Source organism: Pyrus communis, chromosome 5, assembly GCF_963583255.1.
Source record: "Pyrus communis chromosome 5, drPyrComm1.1, whole genome shotgun sequence".
Taxonomy (NCBI): Eukaryota; Viridiplantae; Streptophyta; class Magnoliopsida; order Rosales; family Rosaceae; genus Pyrus; species Pyrus communis.
Window position 1 is genome coordinate 6,158,479 of NC_084807.1, and position 19,092 is coordinate 6,177,570.

A 19,092-nucleotide genomic window follows, 5' to 3' on the forward strand; every position below is an offset into this window, starting at 1 on the left:
AATGATGACTATTGCTTTTGCTGATTTAGACGAGAGAGCCTTGGGTCGAAGAGGAATTATTTCTCAAGATCTATTTTTTCGTATAACCTCGGCTGAATGACAAAATTTTGAGATGAGAAGATAAAACTGTTACACCTCGTTATAAACTTTGGTCTCATAAAGTGAGAAATTATTTCTTGAGATACTTTGTGATCGATTCACAAAACTTATGATGAGAATAATTCATATTATAAATTTCTTGTAAAGATTATCTTCATAAAAAAATCAAATCGTTTAGTCAATTTAACTTTAAAAACAGATGTTTTTTTTGGCAACAAATTTTTTTCTTGTAAGCCTACCAATGCCAAAATAAAAAACGATAACTTCGCCGCAGGTTCGGCATGAAGATTAAATTATATGAATTGTTTTTTAAATTTATATGATTGTCAAAGCTTTTTATCAACCAAACAACCAAAGAAAACTTAGGTACGTAAATAGTGGCACACAAATATTAAAGAGAAAAGGCAACAATAATTCCATTCATTTTAAAAGTAGCACTTCCACTTGGCAGTACTACTCGTCCATGATTTAGCTAGAGACATGATTGACTGCGAAGGATTTACATTTCGATTGGTGCCTCTTTTGCTTTGACTAATAACATCAAAACTTTTTACTGCTAAAGTGTTTTATTAGTCGTATAAACTTGTTTGTCTTCCAAAATAGGTAGGACCTTTCGCAGCATCGTATGTATATCGAACGCAAGATTCAACGTTCCTCCCAAAAGAACAAGGCCCTTCAATCAATCATTCGGCACTCAAAGTTGAGGGTTGGTTGATTTAATAATTCTTCTTTCTCTAGTAAAGAAAACTGAAGATTCGAATTTAGACGTCTTCTTTGATCTAACTTTAGGGCTATACTTATTTAGAAAGAATGGATTTTTTTTTTTTTCCACAAACGATATTAGCTACACGTTAAGGAGGTGAGGGAGCCTAAGCCTTACAATTGGTTTGCCATAATAATGTGGTTAAACTTCATTTTTTATGAGAATCGAACATAATACTTCTCACTAACAAATGAAGAGAAATATCATTAAACTATCATACTAAATAGCTAAAAAGAATGGATTTATTATAAGAAATGAATATCATTCTCATGTGTTTACTAACAAATAAAAGAATATAAAAAATAAATATTTTTGGGTACTCATACCTGAAAAATCAAGGTATGAGATTACAATGGGAAGGAGGGTTGTTTTTCCTATTCTCATTCTTTTATATTCTCATTCTTTCACCTGACACGTAAATATTGCCTAATAATATAATTAAGCTTTTTAGCCAAAATGGTCCATGAGATTTGCATAACTCCTCACTTTGGTCCTTGAGATTGTCCATCATCCATCATTTTGGTCCTTCCGTTAAAAACTCCGTTAAGTGTCTCGGAGCTCTTGGCCGAAAGTTTGAGTAGCTTTTAAAGCTTTGTAAGTTAATCGTTTCTTAACCAAATTCGACCCATAATATATCAAAATGAAGATAGAAAAGTGTTGAATAAGATTATACCTATTTGGAAGACCAATGGTTGCCGGAGATGGTTGGAAAATAGCCTTAAAGTTGACTGATCCGAGGGAAAACTGAAAAACTTGCCGGAAACTGGGTAAACTTTAAACGTTCATAACTTCTTCAATACTCAACGAAATCAAGTGATTCAAAAACGAAAATCATACTTATCGACGAGACAAAGAGAATGGTACTGTTTGGACCCAAAATTACACCATCGGCCCGAGTAATCAAGGTCGTTGGGTAAGCATACTTCCAACCTCGGATGAAAAGTGAAGGTAATTTTGGTATTATTGAAAGATATATTGTGGTTTTAATCATGGCATTATCTTTTAATATGTTTTAGCCTTTCTCTGCATAGGATAATATTAAGTAGAAGAATTGCAATTCATTTGCAATTCTTTAAGTCAGCACATGCATATACGTGGAAGGGTGGGAGACTATTTCCTAGGTAATTATACACCACAAATTTGTGATGGTTATCTCCAAAAAGCAACCAACCACAACGGTGTACGTGGATTGGTGGTTATTTTGATGGGCATTATTTGATCAAATCCAAGCATCTAGGCTACCTTGGGATTTGATATGATAGGGCTGCATAAGGATTGAATTAGGTTGCAATTTTGACTAAGTTCAAAGTTTCGGGAATAGTAAGGCTTATCTGACGCAATCAGTGGAAGAGTTCTAATGCATGGCGGAAGCCTATATCAGCTTATCAACCAACACGCATATGTCCCTATAAATACAGAGGTAGTGGCAACGTAAAAAGGGCTCCAATTGAACACATAAATGCCCTGCGCAAAACCTCTCAACACCTTGAGATTTTTTATTTTCTTTTTTCCGCCGACACATCTTCAGTTTGGATAAACAGCACTGTGAAGGCAACCGGCGAACATCTTCAGTTTGGATAAACAGCACTGTTGCCGTAGAATCAGCCGTTCTCGAAGCACCTTCAGTTTGGATAAACAGCACTGCGTCGAGGCCGATTGGTTATCTATCCAAGTCTCGGTCGAGAAGGATTTTCAAATCTTTATTGGCAGAGGTCATCTCATTAGCCTTTTCGGCAAAGTGAGGTGTTACTAGGTTACTACATTCGGCACCCAGAGAGCCGAATTTAATATTGAACTTCGTAGAACTAGCAGCCTTGTCTTCAGGCTCGAGAATCCAAAGGCCGAGATTTGTTCCTTCCTCGGCCGCAGTCGCAAGATAAAGAAGTCAGCAACGCGCTCAACGCAACATCAACAAATTTTACTCCTCGGCCAGGCTCGGCCGACGGGTTGGCACGCCCCGCATTCGACCGAATGACGTAGTTAGCTTATTAGTTACTCGGCCTGCGTGCCACGTAGGCTTTGTAATTTTTAGGGTCAACAGGTACCTTTTTCAATGGCTAAATCGCTGAGGTTTGGCCGGAAAACGACTCGAAAGTGGCAGTCTTGGTCTCAAGTTAGGCAATTTCAAGCCCTTTTTTGGCCAAAGAACAGCGAGTTAGCCATCAAAAAGGTACCATTCTATTCGTCTCATTGAGAAGTATGATTTTTGTTTTTAAATCACTTGATTTCGTTGAGTATTGAAGAAGTTATGAACGTTTAAAGTTTATCCAGTTTTCGGCGAGTTTTCCAGTTTTCCCTTGGAACAGTCAACTTTGAGGCTATTTTCTGACCATCTCCAGCAACTATTGGGCTTTCAAATAGGTATAATCTTATTCTACATTTTCCTATCTTCATTTTGATATATTATGGGTCGAATTTGGTTAAGAAACGATTGATTTATGAAGCTTTGAAAATTGCTCAAACTTCCTGCCAAGAGCTATAAGACACTTAACGGAGTTTTTAACGGAAAAACCAAAATGATGGATAGTGGTCAATCTCAGGAACCACTTCTATTGACTTGAAATCTCAGAGACCAAAGTGATGAGTTATGTAAATCTCAGAGACCATTTTGGCTAAAAAGTCATATAATTATATCACCCGTTCAAAAGTTAGTTGGTTAATTAATTGTCCAGTTGGTTAATAGGAAAATGCCCAATTGGTTCCTCATTCTTTTATCTTCTCATTCCTTCTATGTTTCAGGAATCGGCTGGTTAATATATAGGAGAATTGTTTATCTTATCCTCATTTTTTTATATTTGCATGCCTTCTATGTTTCTTAATAGGAAAACGCCCAGCTGGTTCCTAGAAGAAAACAAAAAAAAGCGCAATTAACATCGTGGGTCGAAGATTAAACCCTTACAGATTAAGTTAACAGAAATTTTATTTACCAGAACAATCCACGAATTGCAGTATCAATTGCATAAAATATAAGGCTTTGAATTTAAGCGTGCCCACACAACAATACTACTTTATATCAAAGCTTTCAATTCAACATATTTCCGGTAGGACCCAAGGAGTTTGGCTCTTTCACATATTCTCGTAAAAGTTAGGCAAGTAAAAGTAGATGTTGCAAATCAACTAATTAGATTGTTGATAGATTCTATTAAGATTTATTTAGTTTAATTTCACGTTACATTATCATCACAATTACTAATCTCAACTCTATATTATAGTGATATCAAATTAAATGAGTGTTAACAGATACCTACTAACAACCTAATGAATTAATTTTTCACCTCTACGTGCAAGTGTACAAACACAACAATTAATCCGAAGCACTCATAGCTAATTCTCTTGGGCACATAGTTTTTTTGGGTACTTTTGCAAGTTATTATTTTGTTTTTTAAGATTTTTAGGTTTCTGGCCAATTAGTTTTTAAATTAATTTTTGGTGGTACGTCCTTATCAAGCATATTATGAAATGGACTTTTGTAATAATAACCAAAGTAGATCCTTATTAAGTATATTATGTAAGGAACTTTAATGAAAACCTCTGGTACTGTTCATTTTAACGAAAAATCACATTTTTACACTAAAAAGTAAATCATGGTACTATTCACTTTACCCTTTATTTTTTTCCTTAGCGTTAAAACTCGAAGTTTTCAAATTATTTTAATTAGTTTTTCTTATTATGTAACGAGACTTCGCAATATTAACAACACATATTACGCGCTAAAAACAGTCAAGACACTAATCCAACGTTAGTATTAATGTGCACGGGCTTTTCTGACAAAGTTAAATTTGGAGTCATTGATGCCTACACAACATATATACTTAAATTAATAAGGTTGTTGAAAATACTAGTGGGTAATGAATGCCCACAGTATTGAATACCTGCCACAACATTGAAAACATTGCCAAATGGTTGAAAACCTTGGCAGAATATTGATATGTGGAGATTGTAATGTCAAAGATGTGTGCTTGGAGTTGCTCTATAAATAGAGCACTCCGTATACTTTGAAGAGAGAGCACAGAGAGAAAAAGAGACGAGGGAAGAGAAAGAGAGGAAGAGGAGAGGAGAGAATTAATAGAGTTATCTTTGTACTCTTATTATTCCAATTATAATGAAAGCATCACTACTGCCCGAGGACGTACTCCAGTCACACTGACTGTAGAGGAACCTCGTAAAATTTGTGTCTTGTTTTATTTATTCCACTGCACACACACCATCGATTTTACAACACGTTATCAGCACGAAAGCCTCTCATGTCAGTGGAAAGCATAACGCCATAAATCCGGTAAAGCACTATCCACCTCTCACCTCAGTCATCTAAAATCTCACAGAATAAAAGGTATGTCCATTTTTCGTCTCTCCCACTGCGCCAGAAGCGCCCCACCGAATTCCGGTGAAAAATTGAAATTTACGACCTGAAGTCGTCACGAGATGAGAAAACTCGTACTTGACAACTGGTTTCCAGAGATCTAGAAGAATCTCATCAGACTTGGAAACCCAGATCACGTTGTTTTCTACGGATCTTGAGAACTCCCATGAATACTTGGTTGTTTGAGATGGTGATGGCAAAAATGAATCCACACAGACCTCCCTCTCTTGTGCCTTCGTCAACCCCACTGTCATATATGTCTCTGTAAGGAGGTTCTTGCTTAACGATGACATGTTCCCTGGGTCATGCAAGAACCACGCCAGCCTCTGGTAGCGTTTTTTGGAGTGAATTGAATTTTGAGCAACCTCCATAACTACCCAGCAGGTCCTGCGTTTCGAGATTGGCAGAGACAGAAAAGAAAAAAAAAGGGAGATGTTGACTGCAACCTAACAAAATATATATATATATATATATATTGGATTTGAATGGTGCAGAATGGTGCATGACACCATTTAGTCAAAATGACATAAATGGTTTCTGTTGGTGCATGGCACCATGCTACAGAAATAAGAAAAGTAAGGTTTGAATAAGTGCTGACAAAAAGAAAGAAAAATAATAAATAAAATGAGGTATGATACTTCTTGTTATTTATGTGAATTGGTGTTGGTTTAAAACCCTTTCACAAGTTCTATTTCCTTTAAAGCAATTTATTTATCATGGACGGTTTTACCGCCTACTGCTTTAAGTTTTGATTTATGTGAATGGTGCTAAATTAAAGCCATTGTCCCAAGCTTTATTTACTTAAATGCAATTTATTCATTATGGCTGGAATTACCGCATATTGCTTTAATTTATTTATTGTACTTCTTTTTGTTACGATGAGTACATACTGGACCCGAAGTTCCTTGATCAGATCAGAACCTGCAGTTTCTTGATCCTCATCAAATAAAAATGATTGGACCTGAAGTTCCATCAAACAAAAAGATCAGGACATGAAGTTCCTTGATAAGTACCTTAAGTTTGAAGTGCCGCAGTGCCTCAACTTAATTGCAATAAAAGTCATAAGAGTCTCAGTCTGCAGACTATTAAATAAGGACCAGAAGTTCCTTATGTCCATCCTCAAAAATGGTTTAGCAGAAGCATTTATTAAGCGGATGAAATTGATTACCCGCGTTCTGCTGATGAAAATAAAATTGCCAGTTTTTACATGGGTACATGTCATTTTACATGATACATTATTGATTTGGTTGAGACCTGTTGATAACCATCAATACTTCTTAGTACAACTCGTGTTTGGGAACCAGCCAAACATTATACATTTACGAGTTTTTGGTTGTGTTATCTATGTGCCTATTGCACTGCCACAACATACTGAAATGAAGCATCATTGCGGATTAGGCATTGATGTTGGACATCATCTATCATTCAATATTTAAAACCCTTGACTGGGGATATATTTATCGCGTGGTTTGCGGACTGTCATTTTGATAAGACAATTTTCCCGCCGTTAGGGGGAGAAAATAACTTCGTTTTAGAAGAACGATGAACAAATATCATTCCAGAAGAATGATAAGAAAAAATCGTTCCAGAAGAACGAAGAGAATTTGTCTTATTTTGATTCATGAAGCAATCAATATACAAACGAAGTGAGAATAATTGAATGATGCATTTAATGATGCAACGAAAGTGATGAAATCACATATACTTGCTGCAAATGTGCCTACAAGAATTAATGTCCCTGTTGGACAAAATAATATGGCAGCAAATGATTTATCTGTTGCACGCCTGAAGTGTGGCAGACCCTCAGACTCAAAAGGTTCAGTCCTTCGAAAGAAGAAAAATATGGCACTACTGAACTATTGCATAACTGTTGCATGCCAGAAGCATGACAGTTGTTGCAAGGATACTTGTCCCGGAAAGGTCAATCCGCAGACATGAGAGTATTGATGTCTCATGCATGAAGCATGATAGACGTATAGGTTCTAATGACTCAACTCCCGAAGTGGAGATTAAAATCCAAGCTCTATAACGCTCAAAAGGAGGTTATGATCCGCATTCTCTAAATTATAACTATCCTAGAAGAGATAGTGTAATGCCCTTGAAGAGGCAATGGATATCCCAAAAGAAATGAAAAACTTTTATGCATGCGCATGCACATGAGAATATAGGATCACAGATTGATGATAACCAATGGTAATTTTGGTTTTTACCAGTAGCTACTAAATTCATCAATGAGCTGTGGTGATATTGAGTCCCGTTTTTTTTTCCATCAACAAAATTATGGGCTAAAGATGGAGAAAGGCAAATTCCATTATAATTTTGTAAGAACGTAGAAAAATAGACCTATATACTTGGATACAATACAAATAGCCAAAAGATGTTGAACCTAGAAGGTTACATATGGGCATTTGTAATACCGTGAAATACACTCATATGATAAGACACAGGGTTGGAAACGAGTTCATATGAATGGAGAATTATATATGAAGGGTTATGAGTCGCCCACATAATATCTCCATAAATAAATCCTTCAAATATACATGGAAGCAAATTGCTCTGTATAAATTCTAGAGGAAAATGTGTCATGAAATGTAGAAAATCCCTGAAGGATTCAAATTGCTTGAAGAAAGCCCCGGAAGGGTAAAGCATGAAATATGTACTCAATACCAATGGATGGTATAAATTGCCTTAGTAAGTACTTCCATTATGGTATTATTGCAACATACTAAAATCTCTTGCAAGAGTTGATGATATTAAATTGGGACTCCTGAAGAGTCAAGAAAGATTATAAAGTGTTGAGAGAAATATTGTCTCGAACTGCAGAATCGAACAATATGCCAACACGAATCTTATCCATGATGTTTACGACATTAAAGAATCATATGGATTGAAGATTATGAGTTGAATACTCAAATAATTAATACACTAAGAATGATCATTTATCTTCGCGAGGGGTAAAGATAAATTGATATTTGGTCCAGAAGTACCACATCTTAGTGAAATATATGCTTTATTGTATTTAATACAATACACTGAATGAAATAAAGCTTATATATTAATATCTCCGAGAAATTACATACACATGAGTTAAAACAAACAAACAGAAAGGAACCTTCACAAAGGTTACTCATGTGAAGCCTCAGTACTCGGAAGTACCCCAGAAGGGGAAGACACCAGAAGTTGATTATTTGGAGTCTCAATACTTGGTGAAACTCCAGACAGCTAAGACAATGGATGTCTTTGGAATAAAGACTCGAACCCCCGATTGTCATTTTGAGTCCGACCTTCGGATTCCAGTAGCTGGTCGAGCTTTCTTTTCATGCTCGTAGAGTAATTATTTGCAAGCATGTGTAACACTTTATTCTCATGCTTAAGCCCTCTAATCTCTTGTTTAAGACTTGCCACCTCAGCCATTAATGATTCAACTTGGTGGGTTCGAGCAAGTAAGCGCTGGCCCATATTGGATACAGAGCCCGCACATTGAACACTGAGTGCCAATGAGTCTTGAACGGCCGCTTCATCAGACCGGTTTGAAAGGATTATGTTGTCCTTTGGAGTGAGAAGATTCCTGGCTACCACTGTAGCAGTTATGTTATCCTTCATCACAGAGTCCTCAACCGTAAGAGGACCATTAGAAGATGAGAAGGACGGGCGCCATATATTATCCTGACGCTGCTCGTCTGTATCAATCCTGAGACTCAAATCTAAGCAAATGTTAGATGGGCAAGCCATTTTCAGAAATGATGAAGGAAGTCAGATAAAATCTCAGAAGTGCAAGAAAGGGAAATTTTTACAGGCAACAATTTTCTGAGTGTTTCTGAACAAAATTGATATCTCTATAAAAGGAGAGGCAACATGACCACTTATTCAAAAATCGAAGAGACACCGATTTTCGAATCTCAAAAGCTGGATTTCCCTGCATGACGTCTGTCAACATTTTCTCAGATGCAATCTCAGCTCTTGGATATCACGTGCAACTTTGTCAAAGATCTCTGATAAAGTTGAAAACGCGTGAATCTTACTGTTCTAATTACACCACAGTTGCTGACAAGAGTAAAGGCACAGCACTACTACCTGCTATTGGGAAATCCATATATATGTCAACCTCTGTTCTCCATGGCAAGGCAGAACTGAAAAATATCTAACTCTTCCTCATCTCCGAGAATGCATCTTTCACAAAGTATCTCGAAATACTCAGTTTTCTTCCTCTCTGAGAATACCTCTACAAACAAGTCACACCAGAGTAAGAGTATCTCATATCATCAGGGACGAGAGCAAGAGTATCTCATATCATGCAATCTCCCTGTCCTTTCCTTTGTCCTTGTTCTTACCTGCCAAGACAAGGACAAAGAAAGCAATATGTCGGAACCTCCACTCAAACTTGCGTTGCCACCAAGAAGTGATGGTCCATTCAAATACCAGGTTTGCATCCCACTCCTGTATCAGAGGACAAATACTACACGAGAAGATGCCAAACCTGCATAAGGAAAATACCACTTCTGCAAGGGGAGCAAGTAAGGCAAGTGAAAATGATACATTGAAGCCTGTGGAGACAACCACAACAAACACATGTCAGTTCATCCCCGACAAAGTCTAAGATCACTTGTCACATGAAGCTCCTCATGGTCCAATTTCATTCAAGATCAAGCCTAGACGGCCTTTAAAGAAATCACAAGTCCGATTCAAGATTAAGTGTCCACCACCCTTGAATCAAATTCAGCTCCAGATAAAATAGGTAAATTCAGACCTTTGGAGGAAGTCTAGCAGAAGACCCTCTAACCCAGTTCAAGAACAAGTCTGTGGAAAGTTAACAACAAGTGAAACACCTCATTCGACAACTATCACCGCTAAGAGACTAAAGTAGCAGGATCAATGATCAGCCTAAAGAATGTGAAATCAGGGGGAGAAACTCATCAAGGGGGAGCATCCAAAAATAGATCAAGATTTTAACGAGGCAACTAATGTTGATATGTGGGCATCCAAGGGGGAGTGTTGAAAATACTAGTGGGTAATGAATGCCCACAGTATTGAATACCTGCCACAACATTGAAAACATTGCCAAATGGTTGAAAACCTTGGCAGAATATTGATATGTGGAGATTGTAATGTCAAAGATGTGTGCTTGGAGTTGCTCTATAAATAGAGCACTCCGTATACTTTGAAGAGAGAGCACAGAGAGAAAAAGAGACGAGGGAAGAGAAAGAGAGGAAGAGGAGAGGAGAGAATTAATAGAGTTATCTTTGTACTCTTATTATTCCAATTATAATGAAAGCATCACTACTGCCCGAGGACGTACTCCAGTCACACTGACTGTAGAGGAACCTCGTAAAATTTGTGTCTTGTTTTATTTATTCCACTGCACACACACCATCGATTTTACAACAAAGGTGGCATTATTAGGCGTCATTGATGCCTACACAACATATATACTTAAATTAATAAGGTGGCATTATTAAAATAAACTCTATGAGGAAGTGCGCATATCTTATCCCGTGTCATATTTTTGTATTGTATAAACTCTATAATCAGAATTGTTCAATTTCTTAATTTTAATTTGAAGATTATCTCTACTAAATCATTCCAATAAGAGATTGTTTAGTTATCTAAATGTATCTAATAAATAGATAGCTCATCATATATATTTTACTTGATACACATATCATCGATTTGTTCTTTAAGTTTGAATAAGTAAACGATGTCCGATTCAAATGATTTTTAAAGGGATAAGTTTCGAATGAAGATTAAAAATTTGAATGTTTCCGATTATAAAATTTAGACTTTGAATATACATCATTCGCAAGAAATAAAATATTTGCATTCTCCAGAAAAGATGCATTATCCTATTAAAAAAAAAATGCAATCATCTATAATCTAGATGACTTATTTTTTTGTCCCCTTGGAATTCTCCGACACAGATGCTAACATGCATGTGGAATATTATCATTCCACGTATGATACATGCATTTTAATTAGTTGGTCTTGGTGTTTTGTTGGTTTGATACTATGAAGTGTTTGGTGAGTGAAAGAGATCAGTCTAAGAGAAAAAAGGGTCTCTTATTAAAACAAAGAAAAAGAAAACATTATTGTTAAGAAAGCTATTGTGTGGTTCCACAATTCAAAGATGAAACGCACATTAAGTACAAACGTGCAATTCTTTTGTTAGTACATGTGAATATTTCACTCCATGCAAGGGCGGAGTTACAAAATCTTGAGAGGCTGGGCTAGCTTTAAGCTTTAATGTTCTATTTTCTTAAGCTCGTATGTATATAAATTATACAAAATGAAGAACTAAGTATAATTTTGTAAACCATGCAAGTATATAAATTTGTTTTAATAGTCCCTTAGCTTAGGGGATTGAACATCAAACATAAAACCATATAAGTCGATTGTCAAGTTTTAATGGTCGTTCAGCTAATGGGTTCCTTCTCGAATTTATGGCTTATATTTGTGTCAAAGCGATTTCTTCACAACTCTACAATATCCGGTTAGAATTAGGTTTTTTCTTTCTTTCTTATTAATGGCTTTTTGGAAGATACATAATAAAGTGAAGCTTGAAAGTAAGGTTCCTCCCTATGTATGCCTTTGTTGTTCTAATTTAGCCTGGATTAGGCAAGTTGGAGTTTCACTCCTGGTCTATTGGAATTTTGGATAAGCAACTTTTTCCAAGATTTTGCAAGTTATTTTCTTGATGTTTTCACCCAGAGCTTTGGGCATCATACTTCTTTCTATGAGGAGCTTCATGTTATCATCCTTGTTGTGGAGTTAGCTCATGTGCAGGGTTGCCAAAATTTATGGCTTGAAAGTGACTCTTCTAGTGTGATATCTAAATGTCCAGAAAAAAAAAATAAAAAAACCAAGAAATGTGGAAATAAACAATTTAGCCTGGATTGGGCAAGTTGGAGTTTCATTCCTGGTCTATTGGAATTTTGGATAAGCAACTTTTTCCGAGATTTTGCAAGTTATTTTCTTGATGTTTTCGCCCAGAGCTTGGGGCATCATACTTCTTTCTATGAGGAGCTTCATGCTATCATCCTTTTTGTGGAGTTAGCTCATGTGCAAGGTTGCCAAAATTTATGGCTTGAAAGTGACTCTTCTAGTGTGATATCTAAATGTCCAGAAAAAATAAAAATAAAAACCAAGAAATGTGGAAATAAAAAGAAAAAGAGAAACTAACAGGCAAGTGTTGGGCTAGAGTGAAGCAGTAGGCTAAGTTGGACTTTCACTGCATGTTCTTGGGTTGTTGAACTTGGTTCTCCAAAAGATGGCGGGTTTATGCTTCGATTAGTCGGAACAAAAAATTTCAAAACCCATAAGCATCATTTAAATTGAGAACTATAATTGGTGAAAGTGTTAGAACAAGCAAAAACATAATAATTCGACGTGAACGAGATTTTGATATCTTCTAACTAAGAGAAAAGTGGTGTTATTATTATAAGTATGGTATGCAGAAGATAAATGATATGATCTTAGAACAAAGGATAAGTTGTCAATACGTGCGTATGCGCATACATAATATTTATTTATGGAAGTAACTCAAGTAAGGATGGATGTATTTATACCTGTGATTCTGCCAAGGCAATAATTAAGATCAGAAGGCTGGACAATGCCGCTAGGACATTGAATGGAGGCAACCTTGGCGTTCAAGTATTCTGAATAAGCGTTTGCGACGAATACAGCAGTTGAAGTGTACTGAAGATTGTTCCATGGCAAAAACCATAACAACCCACCAGGCGTCTTCTACACATTGTTGTTACCCTTGTGAATGCAAGAGCTCAGCTTGGCTCTTGTATTGTCCCCATGCACCTGAAGAATTTACCTTGCCCTCCAAAACAAGGACTTGTGTGCCAATAAACTTGTCATCCCAAGCAAACAAAGTTGTAGCACCACCAGTACTGCCTGCTTGGCCAAGATAATCCAGGTAGGTTTTATCATCAGTAGAACGATGAAGCCATGCAGCAGCCCACAATAGTTCATCCTGATGAGAAACAAAAGTATACAGTTTTTTTTTAAATTTTATCACAAAGATTAACTGATTAACTAGACTTAATAACCCCATGTTAAGTTTTGATTATTACCTTATATCCGCTGCTGGCGCAGAATTTTTCCTGCTGTAGAAATGCTATTCTGATAAATGCAAAAGTGGTTGCGAGCAAACTCGAATAACTATAAATTTTCACGTATCTTTAGATATTGATACACCAATTATACATGTGTGTGTGAAAAGTAAATGGGAGTTTTGATATAGATGCCTTGTTTTTAATAATATAGTACGAAATTTGTGAACCCAAAAATAGGGTACGAGATTTGAAGCTGGATTAATAACAGAAATATTAAGGATCTGACCCTGCACTCATTCTGTCTCAACACTTGCGGAAAAAATCCGAAAATAAACAAGTTCGTACTTATATTTTGAATCAGATGCCATCAACAAATAGTCTGGGTGGTGTAGTCGGTTATCACGCTAGTCTCACACACTAGAGGTCCCCGGTTCGAACCCGGGCTCAGACACTTTATGATTTTTGTATAAACCATTACTTTAATCTTGTTGCATACCTTTGCCATCAATTTTCTCGTTGACATTTGGCTTGGCCGCCATTGATAAGGCCTCCAAAATTTTAATATAAAATTTAAATTTGACAACTTATACGACATTTTGATATTTTTTTAAAATTTAGTTTTTTACTCGATATGTCAAATTAAACTATTATTTTATTACACTATTTTATTTTAATAATTATATTATATATTTTAATTTTACATATATAAATAATTGATAATAAAAATTATTCGAATTAGATTGCAAATATTCTAAAAGTGAAATAAAAACCCCAAATCTGAAGTCTTTGATTGTTTGATTCGCGGGAGGAGAGATGGAGGGAGAGAGAGCGTGACATGATGAAGAGGGGAGCATAGAGACCGACTAATTCCACAACGATCTACGGAGTTTTAGGCCTTTGCGGCATCGCTTTGTTTGAAAACAAAGAAAAGCTATCAGAGTCTGAGAGGTGGGTGGAAATTCTAGGTTTCTAGGAAGATGACGTTCTAGAAACTGGACAAGATTTAATTTTGAAATTGGATTTGGGTCATTAGCGTTTCTTGATTTTTTTGCACAAGATTAATTTTGACTGTGATTTGTGTTTTAGAAAGCGCATAACACAAAGAAGGAGCCCGATCTTAATCCCTATAGCTGTTCTTGATCTTGAGGATGCAAATCGATAAAATGAAATTCCTATTAACCCAGCCACTTTCCTCACCATGTTTTAGATTGTGATCATGAGGTTGATTTCTGAGTTTGGTTCTGAGAAAAGGGAAGAAGAAGGCGAGGAGAATCGAGTGAGAGAGGAGATAAAAATAATAATAAAATATTTGAAGCTGTTGTCAAATTTGACAGCAACCCCCTTTGTCACGCCCCAATCCTAACATACGTTCAGAATTGACACGTGACGTCACCAAAAATCTGTATCTATCATACCCCACCTCCGGGATATGGGCAAGCACAACTCAATAATCGAATCGCATAGTTATTTCTCGTATGCATTATGGCTACATCTAACCTCCCTGTTAGATTGCCTACGTACCCTAGACAGGGATCAAGCCATTCGTAGTTCGTCATGCACAATAATTGACATACAACACAGTCCAATTAAGTTGAAAGGCATAACATTTCTCAATCAATCAATAGAACTTGACAAGCATGAAATTACTCGACTCAGGGTTACATAACAAACCCACCTGAAAATCATGATTTCCCCTCCATCTATATATAAATCATTATGTCGCAACATGATACTGCAATTCACAACATATATCATTTCAAGAACCAACGAAGCACAATATCATTCTCTAGCCACATTTATCAACAAGTCTAATCATAACAATAACCATGATATCCAACATAACAATCCCACATGACGATTAACATTTCCACTTCATCCATCACATAATTCATCACGTTTCCCACATAAAATCGCATTTCATAGTGTGTAACATAGTTAAGAATTAACAAACTACACTTTATTCTCTAGAAATATTAATCAACTAAAAATACTCATGATACTCATATCCAACATCATTCTATAATCACATCAATCAATAATGTCGACCATCACATCATCAATAACACATACAACATGTCGAAATGCAAGGCTAGAGCAACACAATTCGGTTGAAGACTACATCTTTGAAAAAGGGGATTTTGGACCACCCAACGAACCAAGGCACCAAAGGGGATTCTGGACCATCACTCAACGGAATCCAAACAGAACTTAGTTCTAGACCACCCAACCGAATTGAACGGAAGTCCAAGAAGCATAACAACGGCTTGAATGAACAAGACATGATTCAAGTTACCCAATTCACGAAAACTCAACGAAACGAAGCAATATCGAGCACAAATCCACATCACAATGGGTTATCGGTCAATTACTAGACCTCACATCTCCCAAGCAATTCAACATGCATTTCAATCACATGTCACAACCATTTCCAATACACAAGTCAAATCACATTTCACTTCATCATACCAATCACTATACTTCAACATTATATCTCAATACATAGCTTGTAACATATCAAGGAATCACGAAGCACAATATTAATATTTAATTACGTTAATCAATCAGTGAGATAACATATCATTTCACGAATTTAATTAAAGAACTCTACATAATTCCCAACTTGGGTTATGAATAATAACATGGTAATTCTAATTTATTTTCACAATATCTATTGTGGGTAATTCCCATCTACTCGAATTTAGGATTCTAAGATCATCTTACGGAATGAACAAGAGCAAGGATTCCGAACCACTCAACGGAATCCAACAACATTGGGTTCCGGACCACTCAATGGAACCAAAATATCAAGCGGTTTCTCATAATTTACCCAGACTTGTCATATGTAAAGTCAAAGCCAATATTATGGAATTGGTGCACTGGCAAATCAGGCACTCAGATAAGCTGAGAGGCTCAGGTGAGGGACAATAAAATAAGCATGTGATACAATAATAAAACCAACCATCAATCATAATTTATAAACCTTGAATATAAATCTTTCATAAGAAATCAATACCAAACTTTTGAAAACTCCAAGGGAGTCACCCAGACATCCAAAAGTTCATTTCAAACAACCATAACATCTCACACCCATATTCACATACACACAATGAAAGTAGAATTAGGGTGACACAGTTCATCCAAAGCCTACACCTTTGCAACCATCTCAAACTAACTCAATGAACTAAGGTGGATACAATCTCGGACCATCACTCAACGGGATCGCGGAGTAAGAGGGATTCCAGACCATCACTCAACGGAATCCAAACCAGGATACGATTCTGGACCATCACTCAACGGAATCGCGGAGTACATTGCATAACCACCAATCAATGAAACAACACATGAATCAAGTTACTCAAGTTATAAAGGCTCAACGAAACAAGAAATGAACTAATGAAACGAGCATTGACACATGTTTCAAAGCAACAAACCCCATGACAATGGATTAACGGTCCACCACTAGCCCTCACCTTCATCAAATCAAGCCAATCATACAAAACAAACCATATTTCCAATATGCACGTCAAATCACATATCACGATCATCATCAGTACACAAGCCAAATCATGTTTAATAAACATAGGTCTATGGCTATATATATATATATATAATCACATTTCAATAGAATCACATTATAAGACCAAGTCAAATTCACAGATGATACCAATATAAGAAATCAAGGTAATAACCATATCACATATGTTCAAGTCACTCTCTAACCAATGTAGGCCCACTAGACTTCACTTAAGTCTCCCATAGTACTAATTTTATTATTTAGAACGTTCCGAGACATGTTGACTATAATTCAACTCTCGGTCAACGATGGGGTCCACAACGATCCACAAATCAGATTTATGATCCATAACTTCCCAAAGTCCACATTAAGCTTCGAGAATAACATACTAAAGTTTCATTATGATCCAATGGTCGGATTGTCGTCAATCACACAAACAAGTGGCGGTCCAAATTGATCACCACACCAAACAATTGAATCTTTGGAAACCAAGCTAGACATAGGTTCACATGGTCACTAGAAGGTATTTGAAACCTAAACAACACTCGTGAACAATCCCACGCACCGCCACACGCGGTGGAAGTCAAGATGGAGGGTTTACAAACCCCGAATTTCAACATTAACTAGATGAGCTCAAATTTACGTGGTAGCTAGAGCTCAACAAGGGAAACACTTTTCACAACTAGGCCGACGATAAGTTCAAACCGGAAACCGTCCAATTTCATCGGAGAAAACTGGATTTCTAGGGTTCTAAACACCCAAGTCTAAAATGAATACGAAAGCACAAACTAAGCATACACTTGAAGATTATGAAGAGTAGATGAAGTTTCATACCTCACTCGAAGTAAATCGCTGTCGGAATCGCGGAAAAAATGATAAAACCACCGGAAAAGTCGTGGACTTTGCGACCTCGAACTGAAAAGATGGAAAAGAAATGGGAAATCTAACATCATAGAGATGTAGGGCTCGTCAACAGATTTCCATGGATATCAAGATCACCCAAAACAGAGCTCGGATGAAGAAGATACAAGCGGGTCAATTTTGGTGGGTTTATGGGTCCAATTCTCCCTAAAACAGGTTAGGCAGCCCCCCTTTCCATTTTCTGAAAACTCCCCCCTTTTCTAGAGGTTTCACTCCAATTATAGCATTTTGGTAAAATTACCAAAATGCCACCAACTTCAAACGACTCTAACTTCTCCGTTCGGACTCAGAAATAAGATCTATTTACGCCTACGCGCTCATGGAATTGAACTCTACCTAACCAATTCAAGAGTTGACCGAAAAGATCGAGAAAATTTGAAATGACTAAAGTACCCCTCACTTCGTTTTCCTTAAATTTGGAGAAATAAAGAACTAGTTCCAATCAAATCTTCGAAATACGTCAAGAATAAAATAAAATAATAATTTTGGGGACGGGATATCACACCCTTGCTGCCAATTCATGTCATTGCCACATAGGAATTGGCATTTCGGTTGGAGAATAATATTGTGGTCATTTTTTTACTGTTATAGCCTATGTGGACATTTTGACATCTCTTTTGGATATGCTCTTACCAACACCAAGGAGTCCTATTCTTTTGTCTAACTTAGCAGGAGGCTAATGGGCATAGGGTTGGAAAAAATTCCCGAAAATTCGGAACCAAACCAAAAAAATCTCGATCCCAAACTAAGAAAGTCCCAAACCAGAATTCTTAAAATTTTTGGGCATGAAATACCAAACTGATCTCGAAATTTCGTTACGGGATTTGGTATTGTCCACTCAATTTTTATGTAATCCCATACCAAATCGAAAATAAATGATATGTATATTATTATGTATATATGTATTATTATACATTTAAATTGTTGCTAACTATTAGTAACAATATAATTGGTGTGGTCTAAGGTAGTAACCATAGCCCTTTATCCCACATTTATTGATATGAATCTTCCACAAATGTGTCTATTTCTTCAACACGAAATCAAAAAATTATGTTGTTAGTTTTCGAACATATTAGGTTTGTAACTTATTATTTTTGCTTTTGGGTTTGCCACTTATTTTATTTTGATTGCATGTTAATTTAACTTAGTATGAATGATTGCTATTTCAATTTGTATGAAATTTGAGAATACCAAACCATATCGAAATACCAAAAATATTTCGAAATTCCCAAAATTTGGGAATATCGAAATTTTGATTCAGGATTGGTCTTTGAATTCTCATCCCAAAATTTTTTTGATTTAGGATCTCATACCAAACCACGCCCTTATGGTCATATATATTATCTGTTTCTCTTTACTTCCTCTGCGCGACTGGTAT

At 36.4% G+C, this 19,092-nt stretch overlaps 1 non-coding gene across 1 annotated transcript; it reads left to right on the forward strand.

Moving 5' to 3' along the window:
- The first annotated feature begins 13,656 nt into the window (after positions 1-13,656).
- On the forward strand, positions 13,657-13,730 carry TRNAV-CAC (transfer RNA valine (anticodon CAC)). Its single transcript has one exon. It is a non-coding gene; the product is annotated as a tRNA-Val (tRNA).
- The last annotated feature ends 5,362 nt before the right edge of the window (positions 13,731-19,092 follow it).